The following is a 20,667-nucleotide window of genomic DNA, read 5'->3' as shown; positions in this document are numbered from 1 at the left end:
ATGTGTCGAATGTGAGGGCGGTGGGCACATCGACGTGTGGATGCACTAGAAGGATGGCTTTGGCCAGAGCATCTTTGAATCTGTGTCCCAGGTGAGTTCTTTGGTCTGACTATACAACAACTTGAAAAGAGGTTGCATGATCCTGACAGCTGATGGCAGGAACTGATGGTAGAAATTGACCATTCCAATGAACTCCTGCAAACCTTTGACTGTAGTTGGCTTGGTGAACTTATGAATGGCCCCAACCTTCGACGGAAGAGGGATCACCCCATATCGATTGATGAGGTGCCCAAGGAAATCGATGGTCATCAGTCTGAAGTGACATTTTTCTGGGTTGATGGCTAGGCTGTAGTCACTCAGTTACTGACAGAGCAGCTCCAGGTGTGTTAGGTGCCCCTGTCGTGAATGACTGGTGATGAGTATGTTGTCTAGGTAGATAAAAACAAAATCCAGGCCATGCCCCACCAAGTCCATGAGTGTTTGGAAAGTCTGAGCTGCATTTTTGAGGCTGAATGGCTTGTGGAAATGGCTGAGCAGAGTAATGAGGGCTGCCTTGGGGATGTCATTGGGGTGCATGGGGATCTGGTGGTATCCCCAGACCAGGATGACTTTTGAGAAGATCCTCTCTCCATGTAGATTGACTGTTAAGTCCTGGATGTGTGGAATTGGGTTCCGGTCGGCTGTCATGGCATAATTGAGCCAGTTGTAGTCCTCACATGATTTTCATACCCCAGAAGACTTCAGCACCATGTTTAGAGGAGAGGCCTATGGGCTGTCCGAGCGCCGAATGATTCCCATCTCTTCCATCTTCCTGAATTCTTCCTTGGTGAGGTGCAGCTTGTCGGGAGGAAATTTGCATACCCGAGTGTGTAGTGGCTGTCGTGCATGGGGATGTGGTTCTGGATGCCACATTTTGGGACCACAGTGGAGAACTACAAGGTTTCTGACAAACTCGCTGCCTGATGAGGTTACCGAGTTGAGGTGGGGGGGCTGGGAACTTGGCTTATCGAAGAGTGAAGGTTTGGAAGGTCCTGGAATTGACCAGACAGTGACCTTTCAGGTCTACCAGGAGGCAGTGGGCTTGAAGGAAGTTTGCACCCAGTAGGGGATGAGACACGTCAGCCAAAGTAAAAGTCCAGATAAAATGGCAAGAGCCGAATTTGAGTGGGATGGTCTGCACCCCGTACGTGCGTATGCTGCTATTGTTGCCGGCGGTGAAGGACAATCCCGACTTCCTGGGGTGGGTGTATCAGTTTGAGGGGGGAAAATCGCTGTGTCCATGAGGAAATGCCGCCCTGAGTGCTGGTCCTATAGATAAAGTAGGCTGTCGTGGTGGCTGACCATCTTAGCCATCAGCAACGGCCAGCCATGACATTTCCTGGATGGGAGCAAGATGGGCAGCAGCAGCAGGCTTCGGAACCCCATTTTTTGATGGTAGAAACATCATTGCTCCAAGTTTGAATCTCCACCTGTTGTGGCTGTTGCAGGCCTCCTTGGTGGAGTGGGAAAGAGTTGAGTCGCTGGGCGTGATGCAGCAACTGGGTCAACGGATGCCCCACCATATTGCTTGGCATGACTCAGGACATCCACCTGAGCTGCTAACCTGCGTGGGTCGTTGAAGTCATCGTCCTCAAGGAGTAGGCGTATGTCTTTTGGCATCTGTCCGAGAAATATCTGCTTGAACAGTAAGCAGGGCCTGTGGCCGTCCATTAACGCCATTAAGGGTGGACGGCGTGCAGTTACCCATTCATATGGAGCAGCCAGGCTGCTCATTTGCAGCGGGAAAGTCCAAACTTGCAGATAAGGAGTGCTTTAATTGCGTCATACCTGTCGGCACCTGGCAGCTGATATAAGAAGTCGATGATTCATTTGGCAGTGTCCTGATCGAGCGAACTGACCATGTAGTAATGTATTGTGGAGTCTGCGCTGATCTGCCTGAAACGGGCTCAGCTTGTTCGAACCAGACTAGTGGCTGTATGGCCTAAAAGGTCAGCAGCTTCAGTGAATCTGCATTCTGTGTATTCGTGTCTTTCTTCGTGGGGTTCAAAATGCTGTTTTTGACCCTTGGGGTCATCTCTGTGATCAATGGGCTGTGCAGCGAATGGAAGAAAAAAAAACACACAGAAGCTATGAGTGAATTGAACCAACCGACTGACTTCACTGGAACTCTCTGAGAGCTTATTAGCACCACTCCCTTGATCCTTTTCGGCCCCTCCTACTGGGACCATTGTGATGTCAGCACTTCCGTGACCCCATCCGCTGGTGGATCAGTGCAGCCCATTACACCATGTGCTAAGTATTTTGCTGAACGCTGCTAACACTTTTGCCGAGGATCTCATAGCTCTGTTACTTTCAGAAATAATTTTACCTGTTACAAAATGAAAGCATTTCTGACAAAGGGTGAGCTCAAAAGTTGGCTTAAATTTTATAGAAAATAATGAGCAACACATACTTTCTTCAAGCCAGCAGTAGGAGACAGACATTTACTACCTCATCATGAAAACTCAAAGGAAAATTACTACAATTGCGGATGTGAGAAATGCGGAGCAAACCTTTTCAGCCTGCACGCTTATTTCCTGGAAGTGAAAGCAATAGAACAAAAGGGGAGAAGTACGTGGAAGGCAATTCATAACCAAAGCTGGTTCCACGTCAATCAAACACAACCATGTTGAAGCAAGGAATGCCCTGAAAATATTGTTAATTTTCCTAATTTATCTAAGTAATTTTATGCTGTCACCAAATGCTTTCAACCCTGAAGAAAATCTCACATTGGTTGACAACTATATAGCAAAGCTTAGCAGTGAAGTCCTTTCTTTCCCCCCAGAATATTTAATCCATTCAATTTCCATGTCAGCAGATACACCTTCAGCCCCCCACCACGAAGGATTTCTGCCCGTGGCCCCCCGTGGGCGTCATATAGAGAGCAATACTTTACATGTGTGTGTGCGGTTGGGGAGGTGGGGGTGGAGGGTGTTTTTGTATGCGGGTGATGCAGGTGTATGCGTGCGAGAGCAGTATTTTTGTGTTGTGCAGCCGACCATGGGTATTCTTCCAATTTTGTTCCATGGTTCTGAAGATTTCTATTGATGAGAAAACAGCTCTTACAACAATGGGCCTCCACTTAAATGAGGGGATGTATCAACTATCACAAGGAGGTACAGAAAAAATGTTAGATTTTGAATTTTATGACGATCTTGAGCTACACAGTGGATTTTCAGTGGATTTTGGAGTTCTGTATGTTTTCTACTATTAACAGATCTCAAGAAATGGTTCTTCATTTTAGATTATCCCTCAGCATTGAGAGATATAAGCAAATTGATTCACCAATCCTGCCAAGAAGAGACATAATTGATAGTAATACTTTCATGCTTAGATGTTCTTCCAGGTTGTATATGTCTACATACCATAGCAGTCACATTGGTGCCATGTTTAAGGTATTGTTTCAACAATCATTCAGAAGCATAGAAGTACAGAACATTACAACACAGAAAACAGGCCCTTCAGTGCATCTAGTCTGTGTCAAATTATTATTCTGCCTCTTCCAACTGACCTGCACCCAGTCCATATTCCTCCCATCCATGCACCTGTCCAAATTTTTCTTAAATGTTTAAATTGAGCCAGCATTCACCACTTCAACTAACAGATTGGTCCATGTTCCCATCGCTCTCTGTTTAAATTCCCCCCATTGTTCCCTCTAAACTTATCCTCTTTCACCGTTAACCCATATCCTCTGGTTTATATCTCACTTAACCTCAGTGGAGAAAGCATTTGTGCATTTAATTTATCCACACTCCTGGAATAAACTCCTAACCTGATGAACCTTTCCCTGTAACAGTTCCTAAAGGTCCTGGCAACATCTGAGTAAATCTTCTCTGCACTCATTCAATTTTATTGATATATTGCCTGTAGATAGGTAATAGATAAACTGTCAAAAGACTAGAGTTCAGGAACTCTAGGCTTTTATTTACAATAAACTTGAAGGTCATCCTGTGCTGTGACCCAGGCTTTTTGGGGTGGGGTTGGAGCCTTTAAACAGGGTCAAGAGGAAGGAGCCATGGGTCTAGTCATAGAATGGGATGGAGCCAGATTAACGAGTATACAGCTGTTCACCACAGTAACCAAAACTGCACACAGTATTCAAAAATTGGCCTCACCAATGTCTTCTACAACTTTACCATAACATTCCAACCCTTTTTTCTCAATACATTGATTGATGAAGGCCAATATGCTAAAATCTCTCTTTACGACCCTTTCTACCTGTGACATCAGTTTCAGAAGCAGAATTTATGATGTCATGAAATTTGATATTTTGCAGCATTGCAGGTGTAAAAATGCTATAAAATACATTTTTTAAAAATAGTGCAAAAGAAAAGAGAGAGGTAGTGTCTGTTTTTCGATGTCCATTCAGTGGTCTTCCGATGATGAAGTTCAAGGATCCAGTTTCAGAAGGAGTTGCAGAGGCCCAGGTTTTGGAGCTTGAAGACCAATACTGAGGGGATGATGGAATTGAAAGCTGAGCTGTAGTCGATGAAGAGCAACCTGATGTGCATGTTGCTGTTGTCTAGGTGATCCAGGGCTGAGTGGAGAACAGTGATATTCCATCTGCTATGGAGCAATTGTGGCAGTAGGTGAATTGCAGTGGGTCAAGATATTTACTTAGAAACGAGTTAATTCTGACCATAACTAACCTCTCAAAGCATTTCATCACAGAAGATGTGAGTGCTACTGGGCCATAGTCATTGAGGCACCTCACTTTGCTCTTGAGTACCTGAATGATTGATGCATTTTGAAGCAATGAGAAATTGAAAATATCAGTGAACATTCTAGTTGGTTGGCACAAATTTTCAGTACCCTGACAGGTACGCTAACAGGCCCTGATGCCCTAATAGGGTTCACCTCTTGAAAGACGTTCTAATGTTGGCCTCAGAGACAGATATCACAGAGTTGTCAGCTTCTGCAGGGATTCTCATTAGTGCCATTGAATTCTCCTTTTTGAAGTTAGCTTAAAAGCTATTCAGCTCATGGGCTAGTGAAACATCCCAGCTATTAATGATGTTGGGGAATGATGTCAGGGAATTATGTAACTGTATTCTCAGATCCTGCTGTTCTACCACATTTCTCAGTGTCCTACCATTGCTGCATATGACCCATCTTCCAAAATGCAATACCTCAAATTTGTCTGCATTAACTTCCATCTGCCATTTTGCTACCAATTTTTCCCAGCTGGTCTAGATCCCTGTGCAAACTTTGAAAGACTTCCTCGCTGTCCACTACACCACAATCTTTGTGGCATCTGCTGATCAAATTTACCACATGATCATATAATGATAAACAGCAATGGACCCAGCCCTAATCCTTGAGGCACAGCACTTGTCACAGGCCTCCAGTCAGAGAAGCAAGTATCTACTGCCACTCTCTGACTTCATCCATGAAGATATTGTCGAATCCAATTTACATCCGCATCATGACTATTGAGTGTCTGAACCTGCCTGTCTAACTTCTCATGTGGAACTTACTAAAATCCATGTAGACAAAATCCACAGCCTTTCCTTCATTAACTTTCCTGGTTACCTCCTCAAAAAAACTCAATAAGCTTTGTTAAACCTCACCAGCCTATAATTTCCTGTATTAGTTTTAAAGCCTTTTTTAAACAATGGAACAATATGAGCTATTCTCCAATCCTCAGACACCTCACCTGTGTCTGAAGACATTTTAAATATATCTCCCAGGGCCGCTGCAATTTCTAAACTAGCTTTCCATAAAGTCCAAAGGAATACCTTGTCATGTCCTGGGGATTTATCTACCTTTATTCTCTAAGATAAAAATACCTCCTCCTTGTTAATCTGTATAGGTTCCATGACCACATTGCTTTTTCCTCACGTCTCTCGACTCTGCCAATTTATTAATACAGATATAAGATCTCCCCCATCTTTTTAATTCCATACATAGGCGACCACTCTGATCTTAAAGAGGACCAATTTTTCCCTTGCTATCCTTTTGCTCTTAATATACCAGTGAAAGCCAATAGGATTTTCCTTCAACTTGTCTGTCAAAGCAATCTCATGTCATCTGATTGTACAGGTGCCTAAACATTTATCTGGAATTCCAAAAACAGGAAGCCTCCAAAAACTGGCACTTTTTTCAGTAGATGACATCTGCTCACCAAAGATTGAGTTTGATACCAAACATGACCCTAATTAAACACCCGTCACATTCTGCTACTTTATAAACACCTCCAAATCACCTATACTGATGCCCATCCAGTGTTACAGCGCTTTCAGTTGGCCTGGCTGCGGCTCAGTGGCAATCATCATCACCCATGACCCCCCCCCCCCACGCAGCTGAAACCGCTGTACCAGCGCCAGTGCAGGGGATCTGAGAAGGGGGTGGAGGGGGCTGGGACAAGAGATGGTAGTGTGACTTGGTTGGGTGAGGGGTGAGAGACGGCAGCTTGACTTGGGTGAGGGGTGGATTAAGCAGCACGACTTGGGTGAGCTTAAAAGGATGGAAATCAAAATGATTCCTAAATCTGGAAGATTCTGAACAACATTAGGTGTCCAGTCCTGATGATCCTGGATAAAAGGTTAGGCACCTGTATAACCCAATGAATCAGCTTATTGCCAGAACACACACACACACACACCATAGTGATTAAAAAAAAAAAAAAAAATTTATATATAAATAAATAACATTTCTTGGACTGTTCAACTGTCTCACTGCCTGTGAGGATAAGCTGTTTCCCAGCCTAGCAATTCTGGCTTTTATGCTCCTGTACCTCTTCCTTGAAGGTAGTATATGATTCTCTGAGCCCCTCTTTAAGCACTGTTCCTTGTAGATATTATCAACAGAGAGAAGAGAGACTCCACTTATCTTATCAGCAGTTTTAATCACCCTCCATACTGACCTCCGATCTGATGCTGTGCAGCTACTACACCCCACTATGATGCAGCCAGCCAGGACATTCTCTATTTGCGCCTGTAGATCATTGTTAGGATGGTGGCTGGTAGTCTTGCCTTCCTTCTCATCCTTAGGAACTGTAGGCACTGCTGCATCTTCTGGACTAATGAGGTGGTATTGTGTGTCCAGAAAAGGTCATCCTTTAAATGGATGCTGATGAACTTTGTGCTCTCCACTCTCTCTACAACGGAGCCATTAATATGTAGTGGGGAGTGGTCCTTCGTACTCCTGAAGTCTGCACTCATCTTTGTCTTATTGAGACTTGTGTTGTTCTTCCACCACTATTCAAGTCTTTAAACCTCCTCTCTGTTAGCTGACATATCATTGTTGCTGATGAGGCAAACAATTTTGCGAATTTGATGGTTTCATTGGAGCTTAAAGTGGTAGTACAGTCATGAGTTAGCACTGTGAACAGTAGCAGGCTGAGCACAAAGCCTTGAGGTGCACCAGTACTTTGTGATGGGGCTTGTGGTTTTGTTGCCAATCTGAACTTCTTTTGATCAAGACACCAACCTGGATTTCTTTCGATCAAGAAGTCCAGGATTCAGTTGCAGAGAGGAGCACTGAGTATGGGGTTGGAATTTTTGATCTTCATTCATTTTTGGCCCTGCACACAGCATCTTTCAGCTGCTCCCATTAGGGAAGAGATGCAGAAGTATTGGTGCCAGCACCACCAGGCTGAGGAACAGCTTCTTCCCATGGGTAGTGAGAATGCTGAACGACTAACAGGAACTGCTCATACTAACCACCTGGGACTCTCATTTGTACAGAATATTTATTGATTTATTTTTATAGATATAATATTTGTCCTGCAGATCTATTATTTATCTGTATGTGTGTTATGTCTGGTTGTGTGTCTGCATGCTTTTGCACCAAGGAACGTAGAACTGTTTCCTTTGGTTGTACTTGTACCAACTGCGCTGGGTAGGTCACGTTTCCAGAATGGAGGACCATCGCCTTCCCAAGATCGTGTTATATGGCGAGCTCTCCACTGGCCACCGAGACAGATGTGCACCAAAGAAGAGGTACAAGGACTGCCTAAAGAAATCTCTTGGTGCCTGCCACATTGACCACCGCCAGTGGGCTGACATCGCCTCAAACTGTGCATCTTGGTGCCTCACAGTTTGGCGGGCAGCAACCTCCTTTGAAGAAGACCGCAGAGCCCACCTCACTGACAAAAGACAAAGGAGGAAAAACCCAACACCCAACCCCAACCCACCAATTTTCCCTTGCAACCGCTGCAACCGTGTCTGCCTGTCCCACATCGGACTTGTCACCCACAAATGAGCCTACAGCTGACGTGGACATTACCCCTCCATAAATCTTCGTCCACGAAGCCAAGCCAAAGAAAAAAGAACTTGTACAATCAGATGACAATAAACTTGATTTGGCTGAGGTTTACCTGCATGAACCTTAGAATTGTACAGCACAGAAATGGGCTATTGCAGCTGATCTTGTCCACCCATGTCCATGCTAATTCTATTTGCCAGCATTAGGCCTCTGTGCCTTTCAGATCTGTTCTAGTCAAAATTACTTTTAAACATTGTTATTTCCATATGACGATGACCCTTTATGTGAAAAACATACCTGTTAGATCTTTACATTTCTCTTTAAATCTGTGCTCTCTTGTTCAACTCTCCTGCCTTGAGAAAAATACTCTGACTATCCAGCCTAACAAACTTCAATGAAATCATTCCTCGGCCTCTTGCATTCCAGTTGGAGTGAACCAATCTTATTCAGTCTCCATGTATCTACTGCACTCCATTCAGGCAACATGCAGGTGAATCTCGTCTGCATTCTATTACCACCACAGCTTTGCTCTAGTGCAGTGGCTAGAATTGAATAGAAAAGCTTCAAGTGTTGTCTAAGCACTGCTTTTTATAACTGTGCCATGGATGGCACAGTCAGCGTAGTGTTCAGTGAAACGCTATCACAGCGCCAGTGACCTGGGTTCAAATCTGGCACTGTCTGTAAGGAGTTTGTATAATTTCCCTTTGACCTGCATGGGTTTCCCTGGGGGCTTTGGTTTCCTCCCACCCTCCAAAATATATGGGGTTGATACCTTAATTGGGTGGAATGGGTTTCACGGGCCGGAAGGACTTTCTACCATGCTGTATAGTTACAACTTAAAAATAAAACATGGCATTCCAACTCTTATAAACCATTCCCTCAGCCTATGAAGACAGACATATCAAATGGTTTCTTCTCTACCCTTTCCACTATATGGCCACAACATTCCTAACTACATCCAAACTCCCTGCCATTTTCTCTATATGTCCTACCATAATTTGACTTCCAGAAGTGCATTTCTTCACACTTTTTTTTAAGACATGGAACACAGTAACAGGCCCTACTGGCCCATGAGCTTGTGCTGTCCAAATATCCCAATTAACCTACAACCCCCATACATTTTGAAGGTTCGGGGGAGGGGGGGAGGACCCGAACACCTGGAGGAAACCCACACAGACACTGTGAGAACATAACAATCTCCTTAAGGATGGTGGTGGATTTGAACTCGGGTAGCTTCCACTACAATAGCTAACTGCTATGCTAAATGGGAATTACTCACTCTGCTGGTGACATGGGTTCCTATGCTAGGGGAGCTTGCTGTATCCCAGTTGAGGGCACTAAGTGCTGTTCACTTATCTGGATTAAATTACATCTGCCACTGTGCCACCCGTTATTTCAGTTTATCTATGTCCTGCTATATTCTTAGTTAACATCATCAATGATTCCATCAATGTTCTTGTGACCAGCAAATTTATTAATGAGACTAACCACATTCTCATCCAAACCATATAGATATCACAAACAACATATGATCTCTGCAATGCACCAGAAAATCACCCATCTGCTCCCACCTTCTGCCTTCTATCACCAATAGCTTAGTATGAATTTGAATGATATGATGGGATGGCCAGAGCTGGACATGATATTGAAAGTGACAGTCATAAAAATCTACGGGTAACATAAAAGATTTGGAATTATGATGTTCCTTCTTCTGCCTGATTTTTGCACCCAGGAAATAAAAGTTCCCCTAATACAAAGTAGAGAAAGTCAGGCCATCGTGCCTGTGTACCCTCATATACTTTAGAATCAGATAGTTATATAGTTTAACTATGTGCCTGTTTTTGTTCTAACAATAAATTTTGCTGTGGGAACATTGCAAGTGTTCAGCAGAACACTCCAGTTTTTAGAGTATCTGTGAACTCAGGTGTCTTGTTAATAAATTATAAACCAAAACTGTCCGTGTTTCTTTAAAATTATGCCAAACATTTTCGACCCTTAGATTAGTTTAAGTGGGAAGGGATTTGTTTCTCTAATATTTACAATAATTTACAATTATAATAGCTATAATTACTTCCAGCTAATATCCTAATATTGTGCAATCAGAAAACTATAATCTTCTTTAGTGAAATAGAATTAAAATAAATCAATGAATGAAAAGTTAACATAAGCCGGAGAAGTGGATTGAATGTAACAGCCTGCATTAAATCCCTGTGGAAACCCCATCGTGTGAGCTCTATCTCCATGAAGCCCACTATTATTATAATATTCTGTACGTCATATGTCTTTTGTCACCTTGGTAGCAATTTTGTCATTAAAGCCTTCTGTGCCGTGTTTTACTGGACTTCTCAAATCCTCGTTGTGGAATGCTTCACAAAGCAAAATTGAAACCTGAAAAAGGTTCAGTACTATCTTAATTGTATCCAATTAGGAAAAGGGGAGATGCAGAGAGATCTGGGTGTCTCTGTGCATCAGTCATTAAAAGTGGGCAGGCAGGTGCAGCAAGCAGTAAAAAAGGCGACGAGTCCAGGAGCAGAGAGGTATTGATGCAGTTGTATAGGGCCTTGGTGAGACCTCACCTGGAGTATTGTGTTCAGTTTTGGCCTCCTTATCTGAGGAAGGACAGCATTGCCATGGAGAGAGTGCAGAAAAGGTTTACCAGATTGATACCAGGGATGGCGGGTCTTGCATATGAAGAAAGGCTAGAACGATTGGGCTTGTACTTGCTGGAGTCTAGACAATTAAGAGGAGATTTAATAGAAGCGTTCAAAATTCTTAAGTGATTTGACAGGCTAGATGCAGGAAGATTGTTCCGAATGTTGAGCAAGTCTAGAACCAGGGGTCACAGTTTAAGGATAAAGGGGAGGTCCTTTAGGACTAAGATGAGGAAGAATTTTTTCACTCAGAGGGTGGTGAATTTATGGAATTCTCTGCCACAGGAAGTGAGTGAGGCTGATTCCATAGCTATATTTAAGAGAGAGTTAGATTTAGTACTTGTGACTAGGGAGATCAGGGGGTATGGAGAGAGAGCTGGATCAGGGTACTGAGTGGATGATCAGCCATGATCAAAATGAATGGTGGTGTAGGCTTGAAGGGCCAAATGGCCTCCTCCTACACCTATTTTCTATGTTTGAATGTAAAATGATCAGTTCATTTCACAAATAATGATTTTTTAAATAAAATTAGTGCTCTTTAAGATAAAAATCAGTAGAGTGGGATAAAAATAAATAGCTTATATTTTAAATTCCTTGAAATTATTTATAGAGTTAACAATGAAGTGCAAGGAATAACTAATAGTCAGATGTTCAATCATGCTTTCAATCAGGCCAGAGAAATTATAGTTTTCTGCAAATATCGTAATTTGGCACAATTTTCAATCTGTCTTGCTTAGCATACGTCTACAATCCCCTTTTAGATAACTTATTATTTTTATCATCACTGTTTTCAACTTTTGGTCTCTAAACCAGAACAATCTTTAGAATTTACACTGATGAATTCCTTTGTATGTATTGAATTGGATGATGTGATTTTTTTACGGACTGATGTTGCACAAATTATAAAGCAGCTTGTGCAACTCTATGATCAATAGGTAGCTACATTTAACATGTTCCCATAGGTACCAATTTCTTGTAAGTTGTTGAACATTTCATTAAAGATTAATAGCTGCTGAAGTTTGCAGATTGTGAGGATTGGCTCAAGATTAGAAGATATAAAAGACAGGAAGAAGTGCTCTTATGTTGTACCTATTTGTCCACCCAACTTTATAGCTGGTATTTTTGAAGAACAGTGACTCTAATATATAAAGCAGAGCAACTAATTCATGATTGGAAATCAAAAACAAATTGCAGAGGCTGAAAATCTGAAATAAAAACACAGAATGATGGAATTTGCATGGTCTTGCTACCAAGTTGGGTAAAGAAATAGTTTCTCCTTCCATCGATGCTGCCTGACCTGCTGAGTTTTAATCTTTTTAATTTTGACTAACAGCATGGTACTTTCAGCCCACGAGTCCATGCTGCCCAAGTACCTCAGTTAAACATTTTGAAAGGTGGGAGAAAACCGGAGCACCCTGAGGAAGCCTGTGTAGACTTGGGGAGAATGTGCAAACTTCTTTCAGACAGTCCCAGGCCACTGGTGCTGTAATAGCACTGTGATTGTCATGCCACTTATATAATCTCTCAGTGAAATAGACAGAAACATTGCAGTGAAGGCTGCTGTGATGCAGTAAAGGGTTATGTGTGATTCTCTGATAAATGAGTGTTGGTTAAGGCAAGGATATGCTTGAAGAATATTGGTGGGAGCTTCATCTTCTCTGGACTTTTCCTGCCATGTTGATGGAACTTTGCCAATGGCTTGTTTTTTTCCACATTTGTGTAGAGGTCACCCAGGAGGTTCTGTTTATCCCTGTCGAGGATGCGGGCCAGGGATTTTTCAATGTCAGAGCAGAAGTCGTCCTTTGTCTACCTGTAGCTTTCACGCTTGGTGCAGATGTGCTAATGTTCATAGAGTGTTAAAGTGAGCTGTAAAGTCACATGGTCTACACTCCGGGGAGTTACTGAGATTCCAGATCAGTGGTAGAGCTCACTCCATGTTTCTAACCCAGTTTATTCCTTCAGAAGAAGATACCCATTTGATCCTCTTCTGTCAATTACATCTCACTCAGGGTTTCATTGTTTGTACTGTGGTAACTGAGTCCCAGAACTATGAAAGCAGAGTTGTATTTAGCTCTCTTACTGTCGTCACTGAATATAAGGGTTTTAGACTTGGAGTAGAAGTTATCTTTGGATATTTTTTTCACATCACAAGCACATACTGGCATATATGACTGAGGGTTCAGAGGAGGTACATAAGGATTATTTTGGGAAGTAAAGGGTTATATGGGGAGAGTTTGACCGCTCTTGGCCTATACTTGTTGAAATTTAGGAGATTGAGGGGGATCTCATTGAACCATTTCAAATGTTGAAAGGTGGACAGAGTAGATGTAGAAAGGTTGTTTCCCATGGTGGAAGAATATCGGACACGAGGGCATAATTTCAGGATTGAGGGGCATGCTCTTAAAACAGAGATGAAGAGGAATTTCATCAGCCAGAGGCTGGTAAATTTATGGAATTTGTTGTCACAGGACGGGGTGGAGTCCAGGTCATTGGGTGTATTTAAGACAGAGATTGATAGGTTCTTGATTAGCCAGGGCATCAAAGGTTATGGGAAGAAGGCCAGGCAGTGGGACTGAATGGGGAGATGGATCAGCTCATGAATAAATGGTGGGGCAGAATCAATGGGCTGAATAGCCTATTTCTGCTCCTATGTCTTATGGTCTTATACCCTGTCTACACCCCCAATTACCCTCTCACCCAGTAAGAGGGTGGACTCCTCTCACTGCTACCTTCAGGAAGAAAGTACAGAAGCTTGAACTCCAGTTCATCTTGGTTCAAGGGATGTTTTTTTCCAACAGCTTTCAGGTCTTGAACTCTCCTTACCACCCTAACCATAAATTACTCCAAGACCACCAAAATGATCTGTCTGTCATTGTTTTTTCCCAGCATTGTAACTGCAAATATTTATCTATCCTTTATATTTATTATTTCTTTCTATAATTTAATATATACTATTGAAGTTAGTGAAATGAAAAATGCTGCAGGAACTCAACAGGTCTCAAGGCATTTTGAGGCCTGACCCCTTCTTCAAGGTGTGAGTAAAGCACAGGCAGATGCCTAAATTAAAAGGTTGGGGGAGATTGAAAGAAAGAGCAGGGAGAGGAGCACAAGCCAATGTGAACAAAGGATGTTCCATACTTGGACGGCAATAGGAGGACAGGAATGGAAATGTGAGAATTATCACTGGAAAGGTGTAACTCTGTGAATGCAAAGCTGGAGTAAAGGTAACAGAGGGCAGGCAGAAAGAGAGAGAAAGATAGCTAGAGGAAAGGAGAAATAGGAATAGAAGGGGGTGGGGGTAGCAAACAGAAACCAGAGAACTCGTTGTTAATGCGATCTGGTTGGAGGGTGTCCAGACAGAATATGTGGTATTGTTCCTTCAATTTGCGGATGGTCTCAGTCTGATATTGCATGAGAACATGGACAGACATGTTGGCATGGGAACAGGGCAGGGAATTGAAATAGGTGGTCACTGGAAATACCTGCCATTGTGATGGACAGAGCCATGGTGCTCAATGGGTATACCTTTTATATTTATTCATTTTATTTTATTCAGCTTTATCGTCAGTGCACATAAATGATATCACATACGACTTTGAGATTCTTTTTCTTGCGGGCAAGGCAGAACTACCACTTATTAGTAGTGCCAAAAAACAAAACAAAATGACTCAATGTACACATGTAAACAAATAAAGAAATGTAAACTGACTGTGTGATACAGAGAAAGAAAATCAATAAAGTGCAAGTCCTTAAATGAGTCCAGATTGAGTTTGTTGTCGAGGAATCATTGTGGAGGGGGAGCAACTCTTCCTGAACCTGGTGGTGCGAGTCTTATGGCACCTATACCTCTTTTCTGATGGTAGCAGTGAGAACACAGCATGCACTGGATGATGTAGATCTTTCATGATTGCTGCTACTCTCTAACGGCAGCGTTCCCTGTACAATTTCTCAGTGGTGGGGAGTGTTTTACCTTTGATGTTCTGGGCTGTGTCCACTACCTTTTGCAGGGCTTTTCACTCGGGGGCTTTTGGGCTCCCATACCAGTCCGTGATGCAACCAAATGCACACTTTCCATCACACATCTGTAGAAATTTGCCAGGTTTCTGATGTCATGCCAAATCTACCCAAACTCCTGAGGAAGTAGAGGCACTGACATGCTTTCTTCACGATGCCATTTATGTGTTTGGTCCAGAAAGATCCTCTTGGATAGTGACTCCCAAGAATGTAAATTTGCTCACCCTCTCCACCTCTGATCCCCCAATGATCTCTGGATTGTACACCTCTGGTTTTAACTTCCTGAAGTCAACAATCAGCTATTTAGTTTCGGCGACATTGAGTGTGAGGTTGTTGTTGGTTCACCATTTTCAATCTCCCTCCTGTCTGCTGCCTCATCGCCCCTTTTTATACAACCCACTACCATGGAATTATCAGGGAACTTGTAGATGGTGTTGTTATCATACCGATCCATACTATCGTAAGTTTAAAGTGAGTAGGGCACGGGACTAAGAACACAGCACTGCTGTGCTCCAGTACTGAGGGAGATTGTGGAGGAGATGTTCTTACCAATCCTCACTGTGTTCTGGAGTTGATGAAATCCAAGATCTATTTACACAGTAGGGGGTTCCATGTCTTGGAGTTTGCTGATGGTGTTAAAATGAAGAGCATCCTGACTACTCCTTACCGATTATGGTGTGAAGCTGAGGAAATCCAGGATTCAATCAGGCATGGGGTATTGAGGCCCAGGTCATAGAGTTTGCTGATCAGTTATGAGGTGTTAATGGTGTTGACTGCTGAACTATAGTTGATAAAGGCAGAAGGATCAAAGCCAGGTGATCTTCACCAACTAAGATTTGTAGTGTGTCCAGTGGGCTGTCTTTTATTTACTGACCACACCATGCAGCTCTGCCTGTTGCCTGTTTGTAATTGGCAATGGGAGGGATGTAAACTCCGGTGAGAATCACTGATGAAAACTCTCAGGTTGGGTAGAAAGGTCTTCATTTAATCGAGATTTGCTCTAAGGCAGTAGAGGAGGAGGTCGACATATCCCCAATATCCATGCACCACCCAGTATTAATGAAAGAACATGCATTGCCCATTCTCCCTTTTCAAGAATCTGAGCTCCAATTCAGTCTGTGAATGGTGAAACCTTCTGGTCGGATAGAATGTCCACAGTGTTCTTTGTTACCCAGGTCTTGGGGCAGCAAACAACTGAGATTGGTCTCACCTGTCTCTGATAAAGCAGCCTTGCCCTCAGGTCATCAATTTTATTCTCTAGTGACTGGACATTTGCCAGTAATATGGACAACAGGGGAGGTCTCGGACCCCTGTGCTTTGACCCTCACTGCACGTTTCCAGCCTCAGCCTTGGTGGTGGCCTGGCTTTTAAGGCCTCTGCTTTCCATACCTGTTTGGCTACAGTAAGAAAGAATTTTGGTGCATGTGTACATTGTGTTTGTGTCAATAAACTTACAGTTATCATTGTCCATGCTCTGGGGTACATTCCCATCCTCGCCTATGGCCACAATCTTGACGATGTTCCTGCTGCCAGAGTTCAGGGATGTGCCACACATTTGTTTGAGGCAATAGGAGGTGAGTATGGATAAATGTGTGCAATTGGGTGATGTGATTTTAATGGCTGGAATCAGGTTCAACCATGTTGCAATTAAATTTAAATTTAAGAAAAACTGGAATCAGTGAAAATGACAAGGAGATTCATTTACACTTTCTTCCTATTTAGCACATGGCACTATTTATTCTAAGATTGTGGCACTAAATCCAAATTCCTCCAAGCATCTTTTCGGCATCTGATCTTCTAATTCCCTTACAACAGTGTGAGATGGTCTTTATTGAGGCAACTCTAGAATAATTAGGCCTATCTGATATAAATACTGAAAACAAACTTTCCACAAACAATTGGTGAGAAAAGAATACTTGGTAAGACCTTTTGGGGACCCGAATGATGCCAAGGGAGGAGGTGTGGGCACAGGTGGAGCATCCCTTGTGGTCACAGGGGTAGGTCCCAAGGGGACGATTGGTGGGAAGGGAAGAGTAGACAAGCGAGTCAATGAAGGAGCACACTTCTCATCAAAACAAGTGTTTAAGGAGTTAATGTCTGCAGTGTCACAAAGATTTTTATCAAAAGAGAATAGTTTGAATAAGCTGCACAATAGGTTGCAAGACGCTGTGATTGTAGTAAAAACCAAAATGCTGGAGGAACTCAGCTGGTCTTTTTAGTGTCTATAGGAGACAAAGATATATTGCCAACATTTTGGGCCTGAGCCCTTCTTCAAGGAAAAATCAGAGAAGGCAGAAGCCGGATATATCAGAAAGTCTCAGAATTCAAACAATGGGGAAAGAATCCAGACCAACAAAAGGTATTTATTCAATGTGATAAGGACCTAGGTGGAATGTATCTCATCTGTACGAAAGGAGACAGGGAATGGAGAAACGACAGGGGGAAGAAGGGGGTGGAGGGGTTAAATGAAAGCCAGAGAAGTCAATATTAATGCCATCTAGTTGGAGGGTGCCCAGTCAGAAGATGAAGCATTGTTCCTCCAGTTTACGGATGGTCTCAGTCTGGCAGTACACGAGACCATGGACAGACATGTCACCAAGGAAATGCGATGGAGAATTGAAATGGGTGGCCACTGGAAGATCGATGCTATTGTGGTGGATAGAGTTGAGGTGCTCAATAAAGTGATCTCTCAGTCTCTGATGTAGAGGAGACCACAGTGGGAGCACCAGATGCAGTAGATTTGCAAGTGAAATGTTGCTTCACTTGTTAGGACCTTTTGGGGACCTGAATGGTGCTGAGGGAGGAGGTGTGGGCACAAGTGGAGCATCTCCTGCGGTCACAGGGGTAGGTTCCAAGGGGTCGATTGGTGGGGAGGAAGAGTGGACAAGGGGGTCACTGAGGGACCAGAGAGGGGAGGAGAAAGGAATATGTATATTGTGGTGGGATCACGTAATAGGTGGCAGAAATGACAAAGGAGGATGTGTTGGATGCAGAAGCTAGTGAGCTGGTAAGTAAGGACAAGAGGAATCCTGTCCTTGTTGCATGAGGGAAGGAGGGGGCCAGGGCAGATGTGTGGGTAATGGAGGATATGTGGGTAAGTGCTGAGTTGATGGTGATAGAGGGAAAGCCACATTGTTTGAAGAAGAAGGAGGACATCTTTGTTGATCTGGCATGGAATTCCTCATCCTGGGTGCAGTTGTGATGGAGATGGGAGAGTTGAGGAAATAGAATGGAATCTTTACAGGGGACGGGGTGGGAAGAGGTGAAGTCAAGGTAGCTGTAGGAGTTGGTGGGTTTATAGAAGATGTCTGTTGAGAGTTTGTCTCCTGAGATGGAGACAGGGAGATCGAGGAAAGGGAGAATGTTGCTAGAGATGGACCAAGTGAATTCGAAGTTGGAATGGAAGTTGGCAGCAAAATTGATGAAGTCAATGAGCTCATCATGGGTACATGAGGCTGCACCAAAGTAGTCAATCGATGTAGCAGAGGAAGAGTTGAGGTGTTCTTCTTGTGTAGGCTTGTAGCATGGATGGTCCTCATAGTCAACAAAAAGGCAGGCAAAGATGGGGCTCATGCAGATACCCACGGCTACCCTTTTAACATGGGAGAAAGTGGGATGTGTCAAAGGAGAATAAGCTCTTCCAACTGGAGGAGGGTGGTGGTCAAGGGGATCTGGTTGGTTCTATTGTCCAGAAAGAAACAAAGGGCTTTGAGGCCTTTAGTATGGGGACTGGAGATGTGTAGGGATTGGATATCCATGGTAAATATGAGGCGATTGAGTTCAGGGAACTGGAAGTTGTTGAAGTGAAGGAGGACATGTGAAGTGTCCTGAATGTAGGTGGGGAGGGACTGGACCAGGGTGGACAAACAAAGGCAAGTTAAGTGGAAACCAATTCGGTGGGGCAGGAGCACGCAGACACAGTTGGTCTGCTGGAACAAATGGTTTTGTGGATCTTGGATAGGAGATAGAAATGGGTGGTATGGGAAGCAATAAGGTTGGAGGCCTTGCCAAGGAGGAGACTAGAAGTGATGAGTGCAGACATGGGGCATGATAGAGTGGTTAGATGAGTTTTGGTGGGGTCCTGTTGGAGGGGTAAGGAAGTGGAGCTCTTGACTAGCTGGCTATTGTATTTTTAAAAATCTTTTTATTTATATTTTCAAATCAACATGAAAACATTAAATTCATCAATTACATAAAAGAAATATAATCTCATAATTTGATGTTGATTTTGAATAATGTGGAAATTGATAAGGTTCAGGACAATAGTGAGTTCATAGTACAAAATGATAAATGGTTGAAACCTGAAACATGGACTGGCCATTTCTACCCATGGATGTTGTTGGACATGATTGGACGGGATTCGTCTAGCAATCCCTTATCTGCTCAAGATTCCAGCATTTGCAGCATTTGTATTTCTCACAGTACTAATTAACTCAGTGGTTCTCAACCTTTTTCTTTCCACTCACATACCCCTATAAGTAATCCCTATGCCATCGGTGCTCTGTGATTAGTAAGGGATTCCTTAAGGTGGTAGTGAGTGGAAAGGGAAGGTTGAGAACCACTGAATTAACTGGTATTTTCACATTCAGTGATAAGCATTTTAGCTAGTGTCAAGAATTGCCTGCATTCAGTGCGGCTAAATTCTTCTCCGAGCTGAAGAAATTATGGCATAATGTAGTTGGTGCATTCACTTCATCTCAGTGGTATTCAAAGGTATCCCAAATTGTGATCAGATAAGCAGAGTTTGGAGTAATGCAATTGTCTGATAGTTAGAGACTGTTTTGTGAAATGGGCAGAGTCATTGATTGGCTAGAACCTCAGAGATATCTTTGGCTTGGCTTCGCGGACGAAGATTTATGGAGGGGGTAAAAGTCCACGTCAGCTGCAGGCTCGTTTGTGGCTGACAAGTCCGATGTGGGACAGGCAGACACGGTTGCAGCGGCTGCAGGGGAAAATTGGTTGGTTGGGGTTGGGTGTTGGGTTTTTCCTCCTTTGCCTTTTGCCAGTGAGGTGGGCATGATTTCACATGGCTGGATTATTCAGTAATCTATTGCCAATTGCAGAGTAGCCAAGAGGGAGGGAGGTGTGTGTGTGTGTGTGTGTGTCTTTCCATTATAAAAGAAAAAAAGAATTTCTCCAAGAAAAATAATGTGCATGCTTTTTCATAGAACTCTTTGCATCTCAGTACTCCCCCCAAAAAAACTTCACAGCCAACCATTGGCTTTTAAAGTATAATCATTATTTTGTTTTACTGGTCTTAGTGCAACATTTGTTTTGGTATTATTTAGCTGATCCAGAAGGGTAGACGAGGTTTCAATCTATTGCCTGGCAGGTATTGGGCTGTTAACAGCTAGCTTTGTTAACCTTTTTGGCAATTAGATTCCTGGTTGCGCTCCTTTCTTGCACCTCCATCCAGGCAGTGGCTAAAAAAGAGAGGCTGTGGAGATGCGGACAGCCAGAGGGAGTTGCAGGATGCTGAGGATCTGAATGCTTACACCAGAGCTATTACAGACTTTACTAAAACAGCTGTGGATGAGGGTGTGTGGTAGATTCACCGAAATCAATTCACCAAAAAAAAAATCACCAATGAAAAATATCACCAACAAGTTTTTAAATTTTTAATTACCAATGAACACCTAATTAAAATTTTTATTAAAAGACTTTCAAAATTAATTAAAAATTAAAGGAGCTATGCTTCTTAAAAATGTTTTGACATACTGGTCAGATTACTTAAAAATTCATTTAAATTAAAAAA

At 43.0% G+C, this 20,667-nt stretch overlaps 1 protein-coding gene across 1 annotated transcript in view; it reads left to right on the top strand.

The window, feature by feature from the left end:
* The window catches only part of kcnj3a (potassium inwardly rectifying channel subfamily J member 3a), a 211,922-nt gene that overhangs the window by 147,872 nt on the left and 43,383 nt on the right, over positions 1-20,667 (top strand). The gene's annotated exons all lie outside the window — the stretch shown is intronic.

Source organism: Narcine bancroftii, chromosome 4 (genome assembly GCF_036971445.1).
Source record: "Narcine bancroftii isolate sNarBan1 chromosome 4, sNarBan1.hap1, whole genome shotgun sequence".
In the NCBI taxonomy this organism is placed as follows: domain Eukaryota; kingdom Metazoa; phylum Chordata; class Chondrichthyes; order Torpediniformes; family Narcinidae; genus Narcine; species Narcine bancroftii.
The sequence above is the reverse complement of the archived record's forward strand: the minus strand, read 5'-3'. Positions and strand labels throughout refer to the sequence as shown.